We start from the raw sequence: 25,993 nt of genomic DNA, 5'->3' as shown, positions 1-25,993 counted from the left end.
CCATTGTCTTTTTCAGCATTTTCAGTTTCCTTAATTGTAGCACAACTTACTATTTTTAGCAGTTTTTCGGGTCCTGAACTTCCGGAGCCGTTTTGAGGCCCTAAACGACATTTTTTGGGGAACAATAAATAGGCCTTCGAGCCTCATTGTAACACATTTCAGAGGCATGTAGCCATCACATCTCTTCTCAGAGATAAGCTACCATCGCCCTAGCTGATTTATTTCCATTTCTGATTGTAAGCCTATTTCAGTGTTTTTCCATTAATGAAATGAAGTATTATTTCCGCTGCATCTTTGTGTATATGGTTATCTCTGTAATTTGTTGCGTTCCTGTTTAAATCCGGATCAGTGGTATCAGAGCGGTCTGCTTTTTCTCTGTTTTTCTTTGCATGTCCCCAACAAGGTCGGGATATAAGGAGTTAGGGCTTGAACTGGTTGAACCTTTGCAAGACCAGCCTCGTAAATCCCGACGGCCTCCCATGGCGGACGAGAAGAAAGACGAGGGGGCAGGAGATCCCATCAAAATCTTGCTCGAAGAAGCCCTCGAGCGACAACGGAACGCGATGATGGACAGCTTTGCCCAGATCCTTCAGCGGCTACCCAGAAGCGGCGCATCAGCTTCCAGCAGCTACTCTAGAAACACCACACCCTTTAAGGTACAAGTTAATTTTGAAATCCCCATATTCGAGGGTCCGATAGACGCAGATGCGTAGATAAATGGTTAAATCTGCTAGAGGGTTATTTTTCTGTTCATGAATTTTCGAGTCGGGAAAAGATTGTTTTTGCTCTTCTCAAAGCAGCCCCCCACGTCAAGGACTGGTGGGAAACCTACTGCGAGCAGAAGGATGAAAGTACTGGCTCACTATTTTCAGCCGCACCCACCTGGGATTCGTTCCGGGATGCCATCAAGGAGCAATACTACCTTGTCGGAAGCTATGAGGATGAATACATAAAGTGGACCACGCTGTGGCAGGGAAGGGACCAAGACGTGCCGGAGTTCACGAATCTTTTCCATACCCTTCGCACAAAGTTGGGTATCAAGGATTCGGAGCAACATTTGATACTCAAATACCGTGGCTGCCTGCACAAGTACATCCAGGAAGAAATACAATTCCTAAACATCCCCTCGCTCGACGCAGCATACCGATATGCCGTCAAGGTCGAGCAGAAGTTGAAACAAAAGAAGCGAGACTTTGGATCTGCAAATCCAAAGCAGGGGAAAGGTGCCCCTAAACCACAGAACAAAGGACAAAGCCAAGGCGGGGCAGCCCAAGACAACCAGCCGAAGCTGCAAGCAAAGAACAACGCCGCGAAGCCGAGAAAGGACACTGGAAAATGGTGCGAGTTCCATAAGAGCTCCACTCACAACACAAGTGAGTGTCGGGCCAAGCAGTCACTGGTGGCTGAGCTAAAGGTTTCAGAATCAGATGCATGTTCCGACTCTGAGTCAGAACTCGATAAGGGGTATGAAAAAGGGAAGTAGATCGTTGATGCGGATCCCAGCGCCACTGTTGCTACCGCAAAGATCCAAAAAAATGAACCCGAAGATCCAGAGGAGGAGGAGCGTCTCTTCCACTCCCAGATGTGGGTAAAGGGCTCCCCGATACAGTTCATTGTTGATAGCGGGAGTCAAAAGAACCTCATTTCGGCAGAGGTCGTGAAGCGGTTGGGCTTACCGACCACAGCACATCCACAACCATACACCATTGGGTGGCTTCACCAAGGACGAGATCTTCGCGTGAGCCAGCAGTGTCGCCTTCCATACAACATCAAGCCCTTCACGGATGAGGTATTGTGTGACATTGCTCCTCTTGAAGTTTGTGATGTATTACTAGGACAACCATACTTGTGGAAGCGACATGCTGTGTATGAATCAAGGCCCCGTGCTGTTATTATTACATTGGGAAATAAGTTGTTCAGGATACCAGAGGTAGCACCACCTGCTGCCATCTCTTTGATTACTGCGAAACAATGCAGTAAGATCATTTCCAAAACCAGGAAATTTGTTTTCCTGATGATACGCCCTCAAGGAAAGAAGAAGACAGTGGCCGCGGCCTCCAAACGGGGTCCCTCTGCACGACAACTACAGATGGACAAGGTTGTGGAGGAGTACGAGGACATCTTCACCTCCCCGACAGGGGTTCCTCTGCACTGTCAAGTCAAGCACTCCATCGATCTGACCCCAGGTGTGCCGCTACCCAATGGACCAATTTATCGGCGCTCCGTTCTGGAGAACGATGAAATCAAGAGGCAGATTCAGGAGCTCCTGCAGAAAGGCCACATCCGTCCGAGTTCATCGCCCTGTGGGAGCCCGATCGTGTTGGTACAGAAGAAGGATGGGACGTGGAGACTCTGTATTGACTATCGGGCGCTGAACAAGATCACTGTCCGTAATAGGTACCCGATCCCGCGGATTGACGACCTCCTAGACCAACTAAAGGGGGCGAAATATTTCAGCAAGATCGATCTGAAGTCAGGATATCACCAGGTACCAATCGAACCCTCCGATGTGTGGAAGACTGCCTTCAAATCCAAGGAGGGCCTCTTCGAATGGTTGGTCATGCCGTTCGGATTGACGAATGCTCCTGCAACCTTTATGAGGCTAATGGATGACATCTTGCGGCCATTCACCAACTCCTTTGTAGTAGTATACTTGGATGACATTCTGATCTTCAGCCAGAGTTGGGAAGAGCACCTCCACCACATCCGACAGGTTCTCCAAACACTGCGGCAACACAATCTATGTGCCAATTTGGAGAAATGCACTTTTGGCATGACCCAGGTTCAGTATCTGGGATACATCATTGATGAACAGGGGGTGCATGTCGATCCAGCCAAGATCCAAGTCATTCGGGATTGGCCCTCTCCAACCACTCTAACAGAGCTCCGCAACTTTCTAGGGCTTGCCAACTTCTACCGCAGGTTTGTGTTGGGGTTTTCTCATATTTCTTGGCCCTTGAGTCAAGTCACCAAGGGCGGGGCGAAAGAAAAATTCTTTTGGTCTGAATCTCAACAGAAGGCATTCAGGGAGTTGAAGGATCGCCTCTGCACGGCACCAGTGCTCGCGTTACCAGATTTACAACAACCATTTGAGGTCGAGACAGATGCCTCTGACTATGCTATTGGGGCAGTCCTTACTCAACATGGACATCCAGTGGCATATCACAGTGAAACACTTTCAGACACAGTCCGGAAGTACCCCACTTATGATAAAGAGATGTATTCCATTGTATAGGCCTGCCGAAAATGGAAGCATTACATTTTGGGGAAGGAAACGGTCATCCACACGGACCATCGACCTCTGCAGTTCATACAGACCCAAGGGAAATTGCAGAATGATCGCCATCAGAAGTGGTCTACATACCTGCAACAGTTTCACTTGAATATCAAGTATAAAAAGGGCAGCACCAATAATGTTGCAGATTGCCTCAGTCGACCACCGATCATGGCGCTAACCACCGTGCTCAACTCTTGTGGGCACGAGACTTCTGATTGGCCACTTCTCTACAAAAGCGACCCAGAATTCGGCCACACCTACCAGACACTCTTGGAGGGTCGGCATGTTGCAGATTTTCACCTCCAGGATGCCTTGTTATGCCACCTCGGTCACCTTTGTGTTCCTTCAAGCGAGCGTGCCAAGATGATTTGGGAAGCACACTACAGTCGGGCTGCTGGGCATTTCGGGGTCGAGAAAATAGTGGCAGTACTGCAAAATTATTTCTATTGGCCGAATCTTCGACAGGATGTTGGGAAGTACATCCGATCATGTACTGCCTGTGCCATTGCCAAACCGGCCATTAAGAAGCACGGCCTCTATACCCCATTACCTACCCCTAGTCGACCATGGGAATCCATCTCCATGGATTACATGTCAGGCCTTCCTTCCACTAAGCATGGAAATGACTGTGTTTTTGTGGTCGTCGACAGGTTCTCGAAGATGGCCATTATGATGGCCTGCAAGAAGAATATCACAGCAGAAGCCACTGCTAAACTCTTCTTTGAACGAGTGTGGGTGCACTTTGGGATCCCACAGTCTATCATCTCAGATCGGGACAGTCGGTTTCTCAGCACATTTTGGTCCAGTCTCTGGTCAATACTGGACACCAAACTCACGAAGTCCACAGCCTTCCATCCTCAAACTGATGGCCAGACAGAGGTTGTCAATAGGATGATTGTGCACATTCTGCGCATGTATAACTCAAAGCATCCACGCACATGGGACGAGAGCCTCCCCTATGTTCAGCACAGCTACAACCGAGCTCTTCACAGCTCCACTGGCCATAGCCCTTTTCAGGTGGGTTTGGGATTCCAGCCACTATGCCCCATTGATGTGGCCATGCCACTTGCAGCTACTCACATGAATTCAGCTCATGTCCAGTCCGAAACAGATAAGGCCACCAGCTTCATTGAGCGCATCCAACATATTCGCCAGCAGGTCCATGACATTCTTGAGAAATCAAATGCCAAGTACAAGCTGCAACTGATCAGATCATGGACACACAGATCAAGAACACTTGCCAACAGAATATCCAACTGTATCGAATTGTCAAAGCAGGCCAACTCCTTCAGCAGGGCAAGTGGCTCACCAGGGAACAAGTTCAGCAGAAGTTTCCTCATCTCATGGAGGAGCTCAACGCAATGGGGACCATTGCTTCCTAAGGGGGGAGGAATGATCCAGGTGGACATTGGTGGCCACCTGCCAAGTCCACCTGGACCCCCACCATTGTCTTTCTCAGCATTTTCAGTTTCCTTAATTGTAGCACAACTTACTATTTTTAGCAGTTTTTCGGGTCCTGAACTTCCGGAGCCGTTTTGAGGCCCTAAACGACGTTTTTTGGGGAATCCGGGGGCAACATGGGTCCATGGAATGGACCGATGTTTCCCGTTCCAACAATGATAGTGCTCTGATAGATCTTTCTAATGAGCTATTGTACGCGTCAAACGGAGATCATATGCCAAAGTTACGACCCCGGGAAGTTGATGTACCAATTTACCCCAAACAGGGCCCACAGTTTGGCGTTTCATCTCCTAGGGTTAGGTTTTGGAATGTTAAGGGTTTTTCCATTGTTTCTCAACAATAAATAGGCCTTCGAGCCTCATTGTAACACAGTTCACAGGCATGTAGCCATCACATCTCTTCTCAGAGATAAGCTACCATCGCCCTAGATGATTTATTTCCATTTCTGATTGTAAGCCTATTTCAGTGTTTTTCCATTAATGAAATGAAGTATTATTTCCACTGCATCTTTGTGTATATGGTTATCTCTGTAATTTGTTGCGTTCCTGTTTAAATCCGGATCAACTTGAGTGGGAATAGAGCTGAAATGGTCATCTGACTTGATCCAAACCATAATCCATTCCAATAGTTATGAGAACAATATTGAAGACTATATGTTACCAAGCATCTCCGAGCTACAACCTGGAGTGCTAACATAATTGGCGTCTTTGCCGGGGAGAGGAAATAGAAGCTCAGCTTCCCTGGGAAATGACATAGATCCAAGTTTGATGATAGACAAAGTATGGGCACTTTTTTGGTTGTAATCATCTATCTGGTGACTCTACTGGATGCCGAACCTCTTGGCAACTCCACATCATAGTTCTAGCTTAGTTCATGAGGCATACTCAGAGAAATCCTCAGAAGCTACAAGCTGACCTAGTACTTGACCCTGAAAAGATAATCAAAGAAAGAAAGTTTTTGCAGAAAGGAGCATCAGGTTCAGGTAAACCTAAACAATCTCCTATATCTCATCAAGAAAGGCTTGTAATAGAACAAATACATGTTGAGAGTATAGCATCTAATACTGGCAGTGAAGAAAAACTTTTAGAGATTCATAAAGCTCCTTATTTTTTAGGTTCTCCTTTTGCTTTAAGCCTAAAGGAAACCTCACTTCCTATCCATCATACTTCTTTAGTCCTATTAGTCACTCCTCAACCCTCTATCATTCAAACTACCAGTACTCTTTTAGCCACCATAGCCATGGCAAGCCCACAAGCAGCTACCAAAATGGAAAGAATCATAGGTGCTAGGTATGGACCCCTAATACTGCCCACTCCTTTGAATGCCATGCCTACTGGAGAATATCAGAAATATAGGCCTAAGTTCACTGGGACTGAAGGTGTTATTGCTAAAGAACATCTTGAGTCATTTTATAGCTACGTTGATAATCTAGACATTAGTGAAGATGATGTGTGGATGAGAGTCTTTGTCTAAAGCCTAGATGCAGAGGCTAGAAAATGGTTCAGAGAACTAAACCCAAGATCTATAGCAGACATTGAATCTTTAGATGATGCATTCCTAAAGCATTAGGAGGATAAGAAGGATCTCCTCTACTACCACACTGAGTTTGGCAACTTAAAGAGAGAAAATGGTGAGTTGTTATTTGATTTTAATAAGAAGTTTAACCGTATGTACAACAAGATACCAGCTAAAGTAAAACCCACTACTGCCTCTGCTAAACTCACTTATGCCGGTGCTTTTGATTTTGACTTCTACCTACTATTGAGGGAAAGGATATGTGCTACTTTGGCTGACATGCAGGATGCAACCTTGGAAGTGGAATCAAACATCATGGCTGTAGAGAAGCTCAAGGGAAATGTTGATAGAAGAAGACATAGGGGCGAGTCTTCATCATCCTCTGATCCTATGATAGATAAAATGACCAAAATGATAGTCATTAGCCTCTGAAATATCCAAACTAAAGGTGGAGCAGCACTTGGGGAAAGGGAGATCTCCTAATACCTTTGCTCCTAGAAATCCAAATCCATATAGAAGAATTAATGAGAAGTTGCAGATTTTGCAAAGAAACAAAGATGCAAATGAAGACCAAAGGGTGAGGGCTCCTTTCAAAATACAGTCATGGAAGAAGAGCAGTTTGAAGAAGAGGATGAGATCCATTCTCTGGAAGACAAAGGTAATGCTTCCTTTTTGACCTCAACTACCTATGAAAAGTCATTATGCAATGACAAGATTAGCCAAGAATGGGATGGTAAAGCTATACTACAAATTGTGGATCAGCAAAGATATAATTTGAGGTCAAAGATAAATAATGACAAGGAAACTCCTATTCAAAGAGCTATTGTCCCTGTAGTACAATAAGCTAATAAGAAAAAACAACCGACAATTTATCCCACCGTCCTCCAAGCTCCAACTCATGAGGTAAGAAATCTTCAAAAGTCTCCTTGTCCTTTCAATTTTCAATCAGAAATTTAGAAGCTAAGGATACCCATGCCTCTGATTATACTATTGAAGAATGAGTACTTCAAAAGAGCCATCCACGAGGCCCTTGAGACTAAAGCCATCCAAGCCTCCACTGACTGTGTGAATCTCCAAGATGACAAGCTAGCTGTTATTCTCAGCCTAATGATTGAAAATTGTGAAGACAGCTCCCCATCATTCTATGTCTCTCTAAATATTCATGATAAAGTCCTTCATAACTTCCTTCTAGACACTGGAGCCAGCCATAATCTAATGCCCAAGGCTGTCATGGATGAGCTGGGTTTGGATATTACCAAGCCTTATCATGATCTGTTCTCTTTTGACTCTAGAAAAGTGAAATGTCTAGGATTAATCAAAGACCTAGCCATCCCTTTGTCTCAGCTACCCATGAAAAGCATGATGATGGATATTGTGGTAGTAGATGTACCCCCCAAGTTTGGCATGTTACTTTCCAGAGGTTGGATCAAGAGAATATGTGGATCATTACAAAATTATTTGTCTTATGCCACTGTCCCAGTTTTCGAAGGTGAGAGCCAGAGATTATACAGAGAGCCACAGTTGGCTTATATCATCAACGATGAGAAGAATCTCACTAATCATTACATTTACACTGCGGACACTGATTTTGGAGCATGCATTCTTCATATTGAAGAATCTCAATTGAGCTTCATGCAGCTCAAGAAACCAGGTTGCCATATCGCAGAGGAAGAAAAACCACATATTTGGGATATGTGTTTTGATGGGGCTTGCTCTAAAGAAGTTTCAGGGGCAGGGATAGTCCTTGTGTCCCTAACACATGAATATATTCATTTATATTTCAAATTTACCTTTCAGGTCACAAACAACATCGCAGAGTACGAAGCATTGATTCTGGGCTTGAGCGCTACTAAAGAAATGGGTGTCAAAGGCCTGAGAGTGTTTGGGGACGCAGACCTCATTATTCAGCAGGTAAATAAAACTTTCCAAGCTAAGCATCGAAGGCTGAAGGCATACATAGATGAGGTATGGAGGCTCAAGGACTCTTTCAATAATTTCAGCATTTCTTATATTCCAAGAATGAAGAACCAACTTGCCGACTCCCTTGCTGTCTCTGCTAACATGTTTATTCCTCCTCTACCTCATAAATTGACATCTGAAGCTCAAGTAAAATACAAACAATCTCTACCTGACAATGTCAAATATTGGAGGGTTTTTGAAGACGATGAGGAAATTAATAGGTTTTTGCAAGTCATTGGGGAATTTTCTGAAACGCGCATCAATCAGGAAAATGAAACCATGGAAGAATGCAGCCAGTCCAAGCTGAAAAACAAAATCAGCCAAAGAAGCATCGTCCAGCTGCCCAACAATCACATACCAAAAGGATTGGTGCCTCTAGAGAGGCTTTTCGATCATAATGACATGCCCTATAATGCGGCCAAAACAGAGAATGAGTCTGATGTCTGTAAACATAATATAGGCAGCCCAACCCATCCAAAAAACATAAATCTATCCACGCATTTGTCCTCTGCCTAGAATTCCGAGTATTGCACCCTCATGAAGCAATTCACTGAAATTTTTGCCTGGGAATACAACGATCTTAAAACCTATGATGTAGACATCATTCAGTATAAGATCCCATTGGAAAACAACACCATACCTTTTAAGAAAAAACTAAGACCTATCATCCCTCTCTTATTGCCTTTGATTGAGAAAGAAATCAAGAAGCTATTAGATGCCAAAATCATAGTCCCCATAAGGTATTCAAAGTGGATAGCCAACCTTGTGGTTTTAAGAAAGAAAAATGGAGAAATCAGGCTCTGTGTCGACTTCAGAAATCTGAACAAGTGCTCTAAAAAAGATAACTATCCCTTGCCCAGGATGGAACACTTGCTACAAAGAGTTTCAGGGGCTAGAGTCGTGTTTCTCAGATGGATTTTTAGGTTATAATCAGATAGCTATACACCCTAAAGATTAGGAAAATATCACCTTCACTACTCCTTGGGGCACTTTCATGTGCTCAAAGATGCCTTTCGGACATATGAATTCTAGGGATACTTTTTAGAGGGCCATGGACATAGATTTTGTGGGAGAGAAGGACAAATTTGTCCTTATTTATCTAGATGACATAACAGTCTTCTCCAGAAGCCACAAAGACCATTTATAGCATTTAAAGAAGGTCTTCCTAAAGTGCAGAAAGTTTTGAATCTCAGTGAACCCAAAGAGGTCTCAGTTTGCTCTAGAAGAAGGAAAACTTCTGGGACATATTGTTTCTATTGAAGGCGTGAAGATTGATCTAGCAAGGGTTCAAGCCATTCAAACACTGTCCATCCCAAGGTCAAAAAAGGACATCCAATCCTTCCTGGGTAAGATTAACTTTGTAAGGAGCTTCATTCCAAACTTTACAGAGCTAGTAAATAATATCACTTCCATGGTGAAGAAAGGATCAAAAATAAAATGGACAGCTGCTTCAAGAAGCTCTTTTGAAGCCATCAAGCAAGCTATCATGGAAGCTCCCACTCTAATCAGCCCAGATAACAGTAAGAGGTTCTGCATCTTCTCTTTTGCCTCTTATGATACACTTCCAACAGTTCTGTTGCAGAAAAATGATGAAGGCATAGAGCACCTTGTGGCCTTTTTCAGCAAAACTCTAAGGGATGTTGAATTAAGGTATGACCTTATTGAAAAACAAGCTTATGTTCTCATTAAATCTTTGAAAGAATTCAGTATTTATATTCTGCATTCCAAAGTAATTGCATATGTACCTTCAGCCTCAGTAAAAGATATCTTAACTCAGCCAGATACTGATGGAGAAAGGGGAAAATGGATTTCAAAATTCATAGAATTTGACATAGAGGCGAAGCCCACTAAGCTTGTCAAAGGCCAGGGCTTGGCTATGCTTATGGTTGAAGAAAATTGCAGCTTGTTAGATATAAATTGCATAGGTCTAAATTCGGATAATGAACAAACAGAGGAAACAACAGAAGAGCAAAAGTAGAATCAGCTTTGGTTGAATATCTAGCCACATGTAAATGATATTACAACATAATTTATTTTTTGCAAAATCTAGAAGTCCCTCCTGGGCTTAGCTCAAGTCATGCTCGTACCATTAAACTCAGATCAACCAAATTCTGCATTAGTGAAAATTTTCTCTATTGGAAAGACCCATTAGGAATCCTCTTGAGATGTCTAGATAAATAACAATCTGTAGAGGTCATACACTAGTTCCATTCTAGCATCTATGGAGGGCATCATTATTGGAAAACCACAACTCACAAAATCTTGAGGGCTGGATATTATTGGCTTACTTTGTTTTCTGATGTGTTTTCTTTTGTAAAATCTTGTGACAAGTGTTAGAGGTTTGCATGAAGACAACAAATAGAATCTCTGCCCCTGAAGCCAGTACATGTCAATGGTCCCTTCCAACAATGGGGCTTAGACTTTATAGGTGAGATCAACCCACATTCTAGTGGCTAACACAAATGGATTTTATTAGCCACCAATTATTTCACCAAGTGGATTGAGGCTATACACACTAAGAATGCCAATCATCAGGTTGTCATAAAATTCTTGAATGAGAACATTTTTACTAGATTTGGTTGCCCAACCATACTAGTCACTGATAATGCAGCAACTTTCAAGGCAAAAGAATTGATGGATGTGACTGAATCCATGGGCATTCAAGTGGTGCATTCTACCTCATATTATCCTCAAGGCAATGGCCTAGTAGAATCATCTAACAAAGGCTTGGTAAGGGTAATAAAAAAGCTGTTAGAGGACAACAAAAAGAGCTGGGATTCCAAGTTGAAGTTTTCACTATGGGCTGACAGAGTTACCATCAAAAAGTCCATAGGGAATTCTCCATTCAAACTGGTTTATGGTGCTGATGCTTTTTTCCCCATCCAACTCATTCTCCCTGTGGCTATGTTGTTGCAAGAAGAACAAGATGAAGAGAATGATATGGTAAGAAGAATGAATAACCTGGTTGAACTACATGAGATAAGAGAGAAGCTGGTTGAGAAATCAAAGGCTCATCAGAGGGCAATCAAAGAAACCTTTGACAGGAAGGAAAAAGTGGACAATTTCGAAGTTGGTGATTGGATGCTTAAATGGGATGCATTTAAGGAAAAGAGAGGTAATCATGGCAATTTTGACTCCTTGTGGATAGGTCCTTTTGTCCTTGCTCAAGTTCAGCACAACAATACATTCATCCTACACAATCTGGAAGGAGGAGATACTTTGGTAGCCCAGTAAATGGGTGGTTCCTGAAACTCTATTTCATTTAAGGCCTTAAAGGCTCGATATTGTAAATATGTTTTTCTTTTAGTTTTTAGGTTTATGCTAAGAAGACTCCATGCCCAATGGAACACTAGAAGGAAGATTTAATTTTTGTTTTACAGGAAAGGCATTGATCTGAGATCCTTGAAACCTCACAGGGAGGATTTCATCCCCAGAAGGAGCCAATGTTAGCCTTGCTGGAAAAGGGCCCACAAATGGATCCATATAGGCTCTTGATGTCTATAAATGTGTTTAGAAACATGCCTATGGATCCATTAATTCCCTTGACATTTTTCAATTTTGGCTCAAAGATAATCTAATGATCAAAATCAATGCAAAGAGAAAACCCTTGGAAGGGCATAAATACACTATCTGTTGGAATTATGATACAGGTATTGTCCTTGATGGCAACTCACTCAGATGACAGATCATAGTGTAGCAGGTCAATAACAAAGAACTAATGATCAGAAAGAGGTATACGCAGGTTCACTGTGACAAAGGAGCGTACCCACGTGCGTTAGCAGACCAAAAGCAGTGTATAACGTACACATGCACTTTAACAGAAGGAAAGGCGTGTACATGTTGGAAAACTAAGTTTTGTTCCATGGTATTTGGTCCATGGTATTGGTCCATGGTATTTGGTCCGAGGTATTGATCCCAGGTACTGGGTCCAAGGTATTGGTCCTACATGGTTTTGGACAATGAGAGAGGCCTAAACCTATATAAGGAGGAGAAGATCATTAGGCCAAGGTGTGCAAGTGCTGTAAGTGATGAATATCTGATGAGGTGTGAGATCCAACATGCAGGTTATGGGTTTGTGATGCTTTGCTAAGGAGGCACCTATGTGGCAAATGAAGGTTGATGAACCAAGATCATGAAGACTAAAATGCATTATCATTATATGGTATGAATAGTTTAGATCTGAATACTGACATATGTTTTAACCTTTATATATGATGAGCTGGATATGTCTGAAGTAGAAAATTGTAGCGAAGGTATAAGTAATTATTTTCAGATCTCTACGCAGGTTGGCTTTGGAAAAAGTGCGTATACATGCTGGTTCAGTTCATCAGAGTAGCGTATACATAATGAAATATGATATTTGAATTTGCAGATGGCTCTAGTGGTAGTGGTTGTTGCAAAGTTCTGCTTTGTGTTCTGGTGACTGTGTTTTGATGACAGGTTTCAGTGTTTCAGTGATTGGGTGATTCAGAGATTGTGATGCAGGTGTAGTTGATGGTTATTGATTTTGAGCTTCAATGTTGTTGATGGGTCCAGCATGAAAATTGGATGAAACGTGGCCTTCAGATTAAGGTGTTGTGATCCAGGAGTATCCAGTCTAAAAATTTATGAAACGTGGTCCCTAGAGGAAGAGAGAAGGTCGTAGCCTTATGTAGGCCAGCACCTATGTACTCGTAAACATATCGCCCAGTGCAAGAGCTAGGGGGTTGGAGCTCCCTTCCAGTAGTAGCTGGAGAACGAGAGAAGGTTGTAGCCTTCTGTAGGTGGGTGCCTGTGTACTGGTATGAGTCTGCGCCAGTACAAGATTGTAAACAGGTTTTTATTATATTAAAGGAAGACGACAGCAGGTGGTTTTTGTCCCGCATTGGGTTTCCACCTTATATCAAGGTGTTCATGTGTGTCTCTTATGTGTGATGATCTATTTTGTTTTACTGCACCTATTTACTGTTTATATGGTTAATGAAGTTCTGATGCACTAATTAAAGATCAACATATAATGGATTAACTGAATCATAAGTTTACTGGATATATGCTAGTTGCATTAAACACAGTTGCGTGTACACACGGGTTCCCTTAACTGAAGTAGCGTATATGAATCTGATTATGGAAATGAAAAATTTAGTGATCTGCTAATACTGATTCACCCCCCCACCCCCCTCTAAGTATTATTTCCAACAATTGGTATCAGAGCAAGTCCTTCAGAAGAAGCTTGACCGCTTGAAGGAAGATCCATCATCATGAGTAATCAACAAAGAGAGGGATCCATTAGACCACCAATCTTCGATGGGAGCAATTTTTTTTACTGCAAGATAAGAACCACAGCCTATCTACAATCACTTGGAATGGATGTTTGGGAAATCATGGAAGGAGGATATACATTTCCATCAGCAATTCCTACAGATACGACAGGTAGAAAGCAATATCAAACCAATGCCAAAGTTGTTTCTATTTTATTGGGAAGTTTGTCAAAATCAAAGTTTTTCAAGGTCATGCAGCTCAAAGCAACCAAAGAAATATGAAACAAAATCATTTTGAGCTACGAAGGAGACTCTCAGGTAAAACGTGCTAATCTTCAAACTCTCAGAATTCAGTATGAAACTCTTAAGATGCATAGTGATGAAAGAATATCTAGTTACTTCCTACGTATAGATGAGGTTGTCAATTGTATGAAGAATATGGGTGAAGAAATTAAGGAAGTTGTCTTAGTTTAGAAGGTTTTGAGATCCTTGTCTGCTAAATTTGAACCCAAAGTATCTGCCATAGAAGAAAAATAGGATCTGCAGAATAACAATACGTCGCAGCTTCACGGAATATTAACTGCCTTTGAGATGAGAAAAGGAGGACCATCAGATAAGAGAGAAGCAACATTTAAAGCATCAACAAAAGGAAAAGAAAAACTCTATGAATCAGGACAGATCTCAGAAGAAGAAGATGAGGTAAATTTTGTCAAGCAACTTCAATGGGGTTCTGGAAGGTTCAAAGTTAGGCTACCTTTCAAATGTTTTTCTTGTGGAAGAGTTGGTCATTACACTGCTAGATGCCCCCATAACAAAGGGAAGATGTCTAAAGAAGGTAATAGAAGTTATTATACTCATGATGATATTGATGGCTTGTCCAATAGTGATGAAGATGAAGAAGAAATTAGACTACTCATGGCACGTGAAAATAATGACTTATAAAAGGAAGATTTCCTTAAAGAAATCAATCAACTTAAAATCAGTTTGGTAGAAAAGGATACAGTCATAAACACAGTGACACATGAACTCACTGAAAAGGACAAACACAATGAAGTGTTAGAATGTGAAGTGGTAATTCTAAGAAAAGAACTTGAAAAGACAAAGACTCTGAATCTTAGATTTGCTAAAGGATCAGAAATGTTAGATGAAATTCTCAAAGTTTAGCGTTCGCCCATTATAAAGATTGGTCTTGGTTTTCATGAAGGAGAATCTAGTTCACAAGGTAAGGTAAGAAACTCCAATGAAAAATCTGAGATTCTCAATAAGGAAATAGAAAATCAACCACATCAACAACTAAGGAAAGAGATTCTTCAAAGAAAATCTGTTACTCCTAACTATGGAAGTAATAGTTGGTTATTTCCCCCAAAGAATGATGTTGAATGTTTTATATGTCATAACTTTGGACATGTTGCAGCTAAATGCAAAAGAAGAATGGTTCAAGACCGTCACACAGAAAGATCATCACCTTCCAGGTACTTTAAGGGATATTGTTTTGCTTGCAATATGTTTGGTCACAAAGCCTTTGACTGCTATAGAAGGAATATGAAACATGTAAGATGTTATGCATGTAACAAGTTTGGACATAAAGTAAAGGAATGCAGGAGCAAAATTCAGACACCAAACCAAAAGGAGCATACATCATCACGATCCTAGTTATCGAAGAAGATGTAATTATTGTCAGAAAGATGTGGCATAGCTTAGTTTGCAGACATAACAGACCCACGGGAAGCTGAAAGTGTAAACCTTCAGTATTGCAATTTTCATACGCAGCTATTATGAAGCGAAGTCGCGTATATACGTGAGTTAGAGATTGCATAGTCGCATATATGGTGCTCTGAAGAAAAATCAGCAGGACAGACTGTCATAAATATCATTTGGTGTAAAGGTCATGCAAAGACATAATTTGTACCCCCACTATGCATGGGAAGTATGATGTAATAATTTCTATTTTTAGTCATGTATAAACATTTGGTATATCCCTACTTGGTTGGGAGATTGATGTATGTATGAGTCATTGGTGATAGGAAGGTCATAATCACTTAGTTGAGTTGTAGAGTCATGTTATTCTTTTGAAAAATATTTTTGCAGACTCTGAATGTGCTCAAGGGGAGCATGGACGGATTGGTACATCTTGGCATGTACAAAGGGGGAATTCAATCAGAGAATTCAACATGTGCTCAGGGGGAGCATAGATGGATTGGTACATCTTAGCATGTACAAAGGGAAATCTCAATCAGAGATTTCAGCATGTAGTCAAGGGGAGTATGGACAACAGAATGTATATCAAGGGAGAGAATATCTTGGTCTGCCCTTTGCCCTTGACGTCAAAGGGGGAGAGTGAATTGGTGTTGTTGTTGCCATTGAGTCAAAAGGGGGAGATTGTTGGCATTATGATATAGGTATGATACAAGCATTGTCCTTGATGGCAACTCACTCAGATGACAGATCATAGTGCAGTAGGTCAATAGAAAAGAATTAATGATCAAAAAGAGGTATACGCAGGTTCACTGTGACAAAGGAGTGTATACACGCGGGTTAGCAGACCAAAATCAGCGTATAACGTACACACACACTTTCACAAAGGAAAGGCACGGACATGTTGGAAAACTAAGTTTTGGTCCATGGTATTTGGTCCATGGTATTTTGATGCATGGTATTGGTCCATGGTATTTGGTCTGAGGTATTGAGCCCAGGTATTGGGTCTAAGGTAGTGGTCCTACGTGGTTTTGGACCATGGTATTGAGAGGCCTAAACCTATATAAGGAGGAGAAGATCATTAGGCCAAGGTGTGCAAGTGGTGCAAGTGATGAATATCTGATGAAGTGTGAGATCCAGCATGTAGGTTATGGGTTTGTGATGCTTTGCTAAGGAGGCACCTATGTGGAGAATGAAGGTTGATGAACCAGGATCATGAAGAAAAATATTCTTTATCATTATATGGTATGAATAGTTCAGATCTGAATACTGATCTATGTTTTAACCTTTATATATGATGACCTGGATATGTCTGAAGTAGAAAATTGCAACGAAGGTATAAGAAATTATTTTCAGATCTGTACGCTGGTTGGCTTTGGTAAAAGCGCGTATACACACTGGTTCGATTCATCAGAGTAGCGTAAACAGGATGAAATATGATATCTAAATTTGTAGATGGTTATAGTGGTTGTTGCAGAGTTCTGGGTTCTGCTCTATGTTCTTGTGACTCTGTTTTGATGACAGGTTTCAGTGATTCAGTGATTAGGTGATTCAGAGATTGTGATGCAGGTGTAGTTGATGGTTATTGATTTTGAGCTTCAATGTTGTTGATGGGTCCAGTATGAAAATTCGATGAAACGTGGCCTTTAGATTATGGTGTTGTGATCCAGGAGTATCCAGTCTGAAAATTTATGAAACATGGTCCCTGGAGGAAGAGAGAAGGTCGTAGCCTTTTGTAGGCCAGCGCCAATGTACTAGTAAACATATCGACCAGTGTAAGAGCCAAGGGGTTGGAGTGCCCTTCCAGTAGTAGCTGGAGAATGAGAGAAGGTTGTAGCCTTTTGCAAGTGGGTGCCTACGTACTGGTATGAGTATGTGGTAGTACAAGATTGTAAACAGGTTTTTCTTATATTAAAGGAAGACAGAAGCAGGTGGTTTTTGTCCCGCATTGGGTTTCCACCTTATATCAGGGTGTTCATGTGTGTCTCTTATGTGTGATGATCTGTTCTGTTTTACTGCACCTATTTACTATTTATATGGTTAATGAAGTTCTAATACACTGATTAAAGATCAACATATAATGGATTAACTGAATCATAAGTTTACTGGATATATGCTAGTTGCATTAAACACAATTGCGTGTACACAAAGGTTCCCTTAACTAAAGTAGTGTATATGAATATGATTATGGAAATGAAAATGTTAGTGATTTGCTAATACTGATTCACCCCCCCCTCTCAGTATTATTTCCAACACTATCGGGAGGCTCAAAACACTCCAAAACCATGAAAAATCATTATCACAGGCTGAAAGCAGGCATTACATAGCAGCTGTCAAATCTGGCTGATCAACGGCCCAGATCTAAGTGGAAAATCGCATATCGGAGATCACAGAGCGCTTACAAATGGCCCAGGGCAAGGGTGATATGTGATTGCGATCAGATTGAATCACAATATCGCATCGACGAGGACATACTCTGCGTTATATAAAGACCATTGGCTTGGGCGATATGCAATTGCGACATCGTCGCAACGCAATATCGTGTTGGAACATTACGAAGGGGTGGGGCCTTTACACACATATGGATGCGACTTGTGATATTGATTAAACCCGGACCCAATGGGATTCGCAATGATATTGCATATTTTTTCAAGTCCGCCAAAGGCCGTTTTTAATGCATTTTTAATGTATTTCATTGTATAACGAAAATACAAAGGAAACTTGGAGGCCTTGTGATTGTGATGAAGCTCGGGCTCGAAAGGGCCGGGAAGTGATATATATAATATTTGGGGTCTACCAATGACAAATTTTCCCGTGTTTTCAATGTTTTAGGCATATTTTAAAATATGAAGGAAAAGTCAAAACAGGGAGGATTTCAGGTGGGCCATGGGCGGTAAGTGGTCTAGGCCAAGCTCTGTCCAATGCCATACAGCCGCTGCTATGTATCGAAGGCAAGGAGAGAGAAAACCACCCTCATCAGGTGGTTAACTCCAGTACAAAAGAGACGCCTGAAATTAATCATCACCGTTGGATCTAAGATTGCTAGATCAATGGTGGAGATGGGTTATTACTGCAAGGATGAACCCAAGAGGAGAATCAGCTATAATCTAACGATTTTGAGGTCCGAAAAGGATAGAGAGTGGTGAGATGTCTCAGTATCATTGCATTTTCTGTTTTAAATAGAAAACAATCCTGTATTAACAGAAAGAGGCCATTTAGAGGGATATACAGTCCCGAAGACCCATTCCACCATATAGCAGCGCTCAGGAGATAGTTTGCCTGGAAAGAAAGCCCGAAAAGGGAAAGAAAAGAGCCATTCCACCACAGAACAAAGGCTGAATCAACGACAAAATAGTCATGGACAACACAGCATGACACAACCAAAACAAACCGAAACATCATGGAGCACGTGCAACCAGCCTGAAATAGAATCAGCCATGAAGCATCAACAGATAGTGCAGCTCATCCATAACAACAGAGTCAATTGTGGGGCATCTCTGGCATGAGAGACCTCCCAGATAGCGCAACAACTGCCCAAAATATCTTAATGCGGTTATTCCTCTATCAAGAGAGGAAAACCGCTGAGCCATACTTGCCTAGAGGGTATCAAATTAGTTAATAATGCATATCAGGCAAACTAAGACTCTGAGCCTCTTAGAGCTGAGGAGCATTGTAAACAAGCTATAAATAGCCGAAAACAAGATGTAATATGGGTTCAACTTCTGGAGACTGTTGCTGCTTTATTCCTTCAAGCTCTTCATATTTATTCTAGCAATACAAGCTTCTTTTGCCATCATATTTTCAAACATCCATTCTCTTTATTGTTCTATGCTTGCACTTGAACAATTTGTTCATGTTTCCTTTGTGTCTAAGGCCAGATAATTGTTATCTTATCTATGCTTTGATAACTTAGACTTGCAAGATTCTTTGCTACCTATAGCTAACCATTCATATGTGGCCATATATGCATCTGCCAGTACAGTCAATACTCTCTTTTGCTGCCTGTAGCTAGTCATTCATTTATGTTTTTATATGCAATATGTTGATACAGTTAGTATTCTCCATCTATGCATTAAATCTATAAACTATTGAGCATTAGGGGTTTAAATCCTTGTTTTGTTGAGGGTGTTCATGCATGACTTGAGTGGGAATAGAGCTGAAATGGTCATCTGACTTGATCCAAACCATCATCCATTCCAATAGTTATGAGAACAATATTGAAGACTATATGTTACCAGGCATCTCTGAGCTGCAACCTAGGAGAGTTTCCTGGAGTGCTAACAATGTCCATGTGTATTATCCAAGGCTTTAATCTTGGGTATGTAAATGAAACTTTATCAAATGTATCAAACCCCTTATCATGTGAACTGGATCAAATTCAATAATGAATTTGTAGTGGTCATGTCTAGGACTGAAGTTATGGTTACTTCTTGGAGAGGGAAGAGATTGAGGTTATAATTTGGAAATCATTAAAATCCCTCCAACACTGGTGCAGCCAGGATGATGTTATGGTGTGCTATCAATGCCATATTAAACAAGAGTGGGGCTTTATTCGACCATCCAGGGTTTCAGGTGTGTAAGATGGGGATAATAATATACAAACCTTAATACATTTAGGAGGGGCAAGGATGATGGGGAGGCAGTGCCATCGAAAAAATGTATCCCCATAAACCATAATGCTACTGATGTGATCATGCTCCAAGATAAGATGAGAAAGGTTATGATAGTAGGAACCCTAGACAGTGAGGATTAATTCAAAGCAGGGTTTGATCTTTAATCACATGCACCTAGGGTTACAAAGATGCTACGGGAAAGTCATGACTCTTACAAACCCTAATATGCATTCTGAGATGGGGAACCAACCATGAACCTAGGAGATTATGATCTGCAATGATTCACCATGATGTCATGCAATTTTGATTACAATGCGCCCCTGGGGTATATGAAGCTTAAAGTGTGAAGAGAACCCTTATTTGGATAATCTAGGGTTTCTCTTGAACCTTAATTTGGTCAATCATAGGGAAATCCATACTGAAGACTCACCCTCCCACACACAATTCATCCACTAATTGCGATGTAAATTATGGAAACAAAATCCTAGAAGTGACGAGGAACTCCCAATACACCCTAGATGCAACAAACCTTCCAAACCCTATTATGATCATGAGGTCGATTGAGGTAACATACAATGTGTGGGTGCAACATGTAGCGCATGAATGGGCCCAACATCAGGATTTCATAGGAAGGGTAGCGAGGAGAGGAATTAGTTGAATTCGCAATCAAAACCCTAATGGGTTAGGCTAGCAGAGGGCGACCCAAAATTTTGGATATGCCCAAAAATTTTGGGTGTTGTTGTAGCAGCTACAACACCTTGCTCATCTTTTCTCGTTTGAGCTTGCTTGTTGCTTTGTGGAGCCTTATTTTGGGGACAATATTGGAATAAATGTTCGTGTTCATGGCATTTCCTACATCTGAATGGTATATGATCGTATTCGATGCTTTGAAGCGAGACTTCATCTCTGAATACTAGCTTTATTGCCTCAGGTATGACTCCTAAGACATCTATGTATACATATATTCTTGCATAGGAAACTTAGTGGCCATTTTTAGTGCCTTCTGACATTTTTATTTATTCTCCTAGTTCATCTCCTATGCCTTTAAGTATTGATGGTGCCCAATAATATATGGCCAGTGTGTATAGCCTAACTCAAACCGAGACCGTTGTGAAATATTCTTTCTCTGGGGTTAAATTTTCCTTCCAAAATCTCATGTAGAGCACAATTGAGTTCAAAAAATAAGGACCTCCTTCAAAAATTTTATCTCTGTCTTCTAGGAGGTCAAAAATGACAGTGAAGAATCCCTCTAATCCCAATTGCAGCATGAACTCTCCTTTTGGTTTCCATTTTGTTTGTATCCACCAGTTGAAGGATTTTTTATTGGGCCAAATGCCCATGAAATTGCATATAACTGCATGCTCATGCATGTAGCCTTTGTACACTGCTACATCTGGGTCTTGGATTTCAAGAATTGGATTTTTTCTCCCTTTGGATTGAATTTGTTTTTTCTTTTTTCTTTTTCTCTTTGGGGTTGTTTTGAATGTGTGTGTTCTTCCTCTACTTCATTATCTTCCCCTGAGGTCGATGTTTTTTTCTTGGATGGTCTCCTTTGTAGACTTTCCTTATGCTTCTTTTCTGTTTACTTGCCTCACCTCTCTCAATGATTAGGTTGTTCTTGAAGAGTGAAATGCATTATAATTTGTGAGCTTCGTAAAAAATGAGTTGTCCGGATCCTTCTTCTTACCAGCTATCGTATCCCGAAAGGAGGGGGATTCAGAGCCGCTGCCCACCCCCGCCTCTGCCATTTGTTGCAGTGTGATGATAGAATGAAACCCTAGTAGCAGAACTCTGAAGTTGCTCCTTCAATCTCCAGGTTCCAATCACTCAAAATCACCAAATAAACTCCAACCCTAAAGACTACATAGTTTTTTTCCTCAATAGGAAGAGAAATACTGTTCACTGCAATCATCACTAAGCCTTGCTTAAGCACATCAATAAAGGCATAGGATCTCTGTAACCAGTGGAATTGGTAACCCATTAGAATCGCCATATAAACAAAGTGGAGTCGTCAAGTGAAGGAATTGCAAACAATATCAAATGCCTACTTCTTATCACTGGACAATAGCCTATAAAGAAAAATGAAAAGATCTATGATTTGTATAAGTGGTTGTTGATGAATATCTAATATCTAGTCAGAAATAAAGCCCTCTTTTGCTGAAACTTGATCTAAGTGCCAATGTATTGTTCCGACAGAATAACATAGCTTCGTGGTGTGAGTGACCCAATCTTTTATGCCACAACTCACTGATGTCTCGACTCTACACCTTCTTTGGTTTAGTGCTCAAAGCAACGTAGTCTTCTACATCCAATTTGTAGAGGTTTATCACATTTCCCTGATGATGGACTCACCTGGCTAGTCCGAAACGTCGGTTTCATAAATTGCTCACAGGTTTTTTCCATTAATTATAATATTCTATCCACTTCACCTGTCCTAAGGCTATGTAATGAAGGAAAGCCTTTCCCTTTCTAAATATCACATCATAGCCACGGTCCTCCAACATGGCAACTGAAACCAACTTCTTCTTCAAACCTGAAACATACATGGCATCTTTTAATGTGAGAGGAGTACCGACTCCCTCTTAAAGGTAATAGTACCATTGTAAGTCATGATATATCCCATCATCTCCCATCTCAATGTGTATATGGAGGCCCTTCTCCTCCAAGTCACTGAATAACTCTTTGTTTCCGGTCATATGGAATGAGGCTACATTATCTAGGTACCACACACTACCCATCACTGATGCCACCATTCAAGCGATGAGGATGAAATCCAGTTCGAATTGTGAAGCAAGAGCTTCACTTGCTGCTCCTCCTGAGGGCTTCTTATTGGCCTTCTTGTGTGGACACTTTGTGGCATAGTGTCCCAAATCATGACAATGAAGACGATTAATATTTAACATGTCCTTCTTCTTGCCGCCCTGATTATAATCTGATTTGGAATGGGATGGATTCTAAGGAACAATTACCCTCATCATCATGCTTGGATGAGGATCCATCTCTAGTGTTACATTAAATCTCTTCTTGTACCAGGTCAGACCACAATCGCTCCCACTCTGGTAGCTTCTCCCTCTTATTAACTGAGTCCTGGTAGTTGTGCCAGCTCTTGGGAAGTCCTAAAAGTGTCAGGCTCACCAAATCGTCTTCAACAACTATAACACTGACATTTCCAATATCATCCTAACATTGAGTGAACTTGGTGTTTAGTCTAAAATGCGGATGCAAATCAGAGTTCAATTAATGTCAACTCGTGAAGGTAACTTAGAAGTACCACCTATAGGTCTAGAAACATTTCTAATTTGTCTAACATATATTGGTTCTCTTACAAGAACACATTCGACAAGATCTCTTCCAATATCTAAACAAACCAGAGAGATTCCTAATTTGTCAGAGATCTTAAGGTTCCCTTACAAGAACACATGAATTTTAAGATCTCTTCCAACAACTAAACAAACTAGAGAGATTCCTAATTTGTCGGAGGTCTTAAGGTTCCCTTACAAGAACACATGAATTTTAAGATCTTTTCCAACAATTAGAATATCTAACAAGAACTTAAAAGTTGAAATGAAATAAAAACATAAATTAAATTATACCTAAAATAAGCATGCAAGTGAGGCCATGGGAGCCCTCCATAACTCCACAACCACACCACTTCAAAGGAGACTCAAATGTAGAAGTAACAAAATCAAAGTATGATTCTTTATTTCAAAATATCCATCATGATGCACAAACCAAATCTAAGATTACAAATGGAACTCTAAATTACAAATGGAGGATATTGTACTCTTATTTATACAATGAGATGAGATAACAAACTCATAATGATGATCCACTAATCTCTCTTTAGTTCCATACATCTCTCAACCATCTAGACACATAACCCCCTTTTGTCCTTGATTTTCTCCATGAGATCATGATCTTCTCCATGAGGCTTATCTTATCAAATTCGAATTTGATCATTCAAGGCCACATAAAGGTGTCTTGGAAGCTTCCTTTGTACCTACACATGTCACAAAAACAATCCACTTTCCATATATGAAGTAAAATATATTATTTTCTAATATTTAATCAAGAATTTCTCTTAAAAATGCTTGAAAATAAATAATATTTGGAAGATATAAATGAGACCCATTAATGATGAACAATAGGGAAAATGAAGTGACATGGTAGTGAATAATGAGTGATATAATGGAAGAATAGATGAAAAATGTATGGTAATGAGTGATATTTGTATGAAATTTTGAAGCCCAACATACCCCCCAACTGAAGCTCTTGCATGTCCTCATGAAAGCTACTATAATGACTTATTTGATTTGATTCTTAGATGAGCTTCCTTTTACAAGATGTTTGGTTCTTGTGTAACAACCATCTTTCAATCATGGACTTCATTTTGACTTTGCACATCTTTTGATAGCTTTTATTTTGCAAAGCATTTGCATCTTTGAATGATTGGTTCTTGTGTTACAATCATTATTTACTTTGTTGAGATGATTGGTTTTTGTGTTACAATCATTATTTACTTTGTTGAGATCAATCATTTTTAAGAAGTCATTTAATATGCTCATTATTTTGTAGTAGTTTTTATTGTGGGAAGACCATGTGGGTTAAGGTGTAATATGAATGAGAGAAAGAAATGAAGTGTGCAATTCCCCCCCATCCCCACCCCCACCCCCAAATGATGGTTTTTGGCAATTTTTAATGAGAAAGGGAATTGTGAAATAGTGGAATATTTTCTAAATATCATCATTTTAGCATCTAAAAAGAATTTCAAGATTAAAGGTTAGAAAACATCATATCTTACTTACCTAAAGAAGTGGATGAATCATGCATGTTCAGCTACTGCAATTCTAATCTGAAGCTTCTTCTGCAAGTTGTGGATGAAAGATGGATCTGTATTGTCATATTTGATGCTGGATCTTCTACTGGATAGTCTGATGAATCTGATGAGTCTGCTGAATATGGCTGAAAATGTATAAGGCTTGGAAGGTATACAAAATATAGAAGTTACATCCCCCCTAGCCTTATTTATTGACTTGTCCTCAAGTCATGACAAATTGAAAGACAATGAAAGGAAATTTGCTTCATCTATTACAAAATATGGGTCTTCAAATCTTCAACGCTCGATGGCACAAATCTTACCATGTGAATAAATGTGCTGGTGTCGTACATAGCAAGAAGTTGTTGACTTAGTGGCCATTAATGAATGCCACTAGCCAACACAAGAGCTCCCACCTTTGATTCCAATGGGAGTCAAGATGCCTAGCACATCTTTGTAGGTACGAATAAATTTGTTGTGGTCGAGTCACCTACAAGATCCAATGAGCAGGGGATATTAATGTACTCCCATTATTCATTGGCAAGAGTACTTGCCATTAAGGCATGCAAGCCTCTAGGTGTTTTTACAAAGATAATTAGACTCTAGGACTTTGACTCTTTATACATAGAAGCAGGGTTTTATTGGCGGAAATGAAAGGGAAAGGAAATGACAAGGAAAATGACAATAAGCTTGTAAGTGAGCTTCTTGGTTTTATTTTGTGGGTTAGGAATGGATGAAAGGAAATGCCTGGTGTATGAATAAGAACTCTTGCCGTGAAAAATGGATATGGAAATGTCATGCTTTATGGATTTACAATTGGTGGAATTCAAAATATTTTTCAAAAAGGGAGGTGCAAGGTAGTGGTTTTGGAGATGGATTTGTCTGTAGAATTTTTCATGAATCTAATCTTTGGAAGACCAATTGTCGTCACAATGTAATATCCTTAATGATCACTTGATTGTCCTATAACCTGTAAAAAAAACTTGGCATAAAGAAAACATAAGTGTGTTCAAGAAGAAATGCGCATTTCCTTCATGATTCTTACGCAAAAATTTCATACCAAATAAAATAGATTCAAGGAAAATCAAAGTGTTGAGATTATCTCAATTCATGATATTAGTATCAATCGAAAAAAAAACCATGAAAAGTAATACTCCCTGTTTGTGTCAGATAACTCATGAAATGTGCTCGGCAAAAAGCTTGGCATTAGAAAAATCTGTTGTGTTTTGCATATTAGTATGTCACATAAAAGCATTCAACAGAAAGATGTTATGAGTTTAATGCCAACTTGAAGCTATCGAAACAAGATAATCATCATCTATAGAATCCTCCAAATGTTTAATAAATCGATTTTCGAAATTTGTTTCCAAGTATTCCATTATTTATTTTCAAACCTGCGTGAATTTTGTGGAAAGTGTTT

The 25,993-nt window shown here is 40.4% G+C and overlaps 1 pseudogene; it reads left to right on the top strand.

Moving 5' to 3' along the window:
• Positions 1 to 25,993, top strand: part of LOC149173843 (uncharacterized protein At2g24330-like) — a 58,003-nt pseudogene that overhangs the window by 17,620 nt on the left and 14,390 nt on the right.

This window comes from Pinus tabuliformis, chromosome 4_2 (genome assembly GCF_031772625.1).
Source record: "Pinus tabuliformis cultivar Carrire ecotype Pingquan chromosome 4_2, CPIR1, whole genome shotgun sequence".
NCBI classification, from domain to species: domain Eukaryota; kingdom Viridiplantae; phylum Streptophyta; class Pinopsida; order Pinales; family Pinaceae; genus Pinus; species Pinus tabuliformis.
The sequence above is the reverse complement of the archived record's forward strand: the minus strand, read 5'-3'. Positions and strand labels throughout refer to the sequence as shown.